Here is a 1,055-nt window from a genome sequence, read left to right as displayed (position 1 = left end):
TTACATTTAAATAGATTTTAAAAAATGATACCTATCCTTGTCACATCTGACCTTACCTTTACTATTTCATCTAGTTGAAGGCATTTCCTAAAAGTGTAAAATAATATTAAGGACGATAAATTAAAGTCACCAATGACACTGATCCTTGGAAAATTCACACTTAGGAAGTCTCTTCCATTTTTCTAAGTTAGTTAGCCTTTTATCATGAAAGTGAATTGTTATCCAGCCAGTGCTTCAGTTCAGGGTCATAGAGATTCTATTTTTTTTTTTTTTGGAGGGGGTCTTCCGGTAAAGACCGGAAAACCTGCTAGACGAATTCTAAAAGAGCTGTAACACTGAGATTCTATTTTTATTCGCTCAGTCATTCACTCTTTCTTTAATGATTCAATATATGTCTCTTGAGATCCTACTTTACATAACACATCGGCATCCACAAACACACATACCTCTTTGATCAGCAGTACATTAAGGGAAAAAAAATATCCTTTGAATGATCGACATACATGATGTGTTTTCAAAATGGTTATGATTACAGATTTTTGTCATTAGGATGGCTATTGCAAGTTGCTTTCAAAGCCATTACATCTAAACAAGAGAGATACTTTTGGAAAAAGAAAAAGGGCTCTTTATAAATCAGGAAAAGGTATAAAATTACTCCAGAGAACACAAAATCCTGGTAGTAGTTGTGGATTTTCCTGTTTTAGTCTTCTATTAATTCTAAGAGAACCTGCACACAGCCTTCTATTTCATAGCCAATACAGTAACACTAATGATTCTGAGAAGTACATTATGGACATATTTCTTTGAATGGAAAATTATTTGTATACCATTAGGGAAAAACATTCAATTTAATAACTAAATTCTGTATCTGTGTAATTTGGTTATTATCCTTAATTCTGAGTTTTGGACTGGCTATCAGCTGCAGAGAATCCCATTAACTTAATGTGTTCCTGAATAGCCACATCTGTATAGAATAAAGAACCCTGGAATACTTATTTGCTTAGAAGTTATTGAAGTAGAATCATTGTAGTGTTTTGTAAAAATTCCATGCTTCT

At 32.7% G+C, this 1,055-nt stretch overlaps 1 non-coding gene across 1 annotated transcript; it reads right to left on the bottom strand.

Moving 5' to 3' along the window:
• Window positions 1-276: 276 nt before the first annotated feature.
• LOC111558605 lies at window positions 277-338 on the bottom strand. The gene has a single exon (XR_002739697.1). It is a non-coding gene; the product is annotated as a U7 small nuclear RNA (small nuclear RNA).
• Between the last annotated feature and the right edge of the window lie 717 nt (window positions 339-1,055).

This window comes from Felis catus, chromosome F2 (assembly GCF_018350175.1).
Source record: "Felis catus isolate Fca126 chromosome F2, F.catus_Fca126_mat1.0, whole genome shotgun sequence".
Classification (NCBI taxonomy): domain Eukaryota; kingdom Metazoa; phylum Chordata; class Mammalia; order Carnivora; family Felidae; genus Felis; species Felis catus.
The sequence above is the reverse complement of the archived record's forward strand: the minus strand, read 5'-3'. Positions and strand labels throughout refer to the sequence as shown.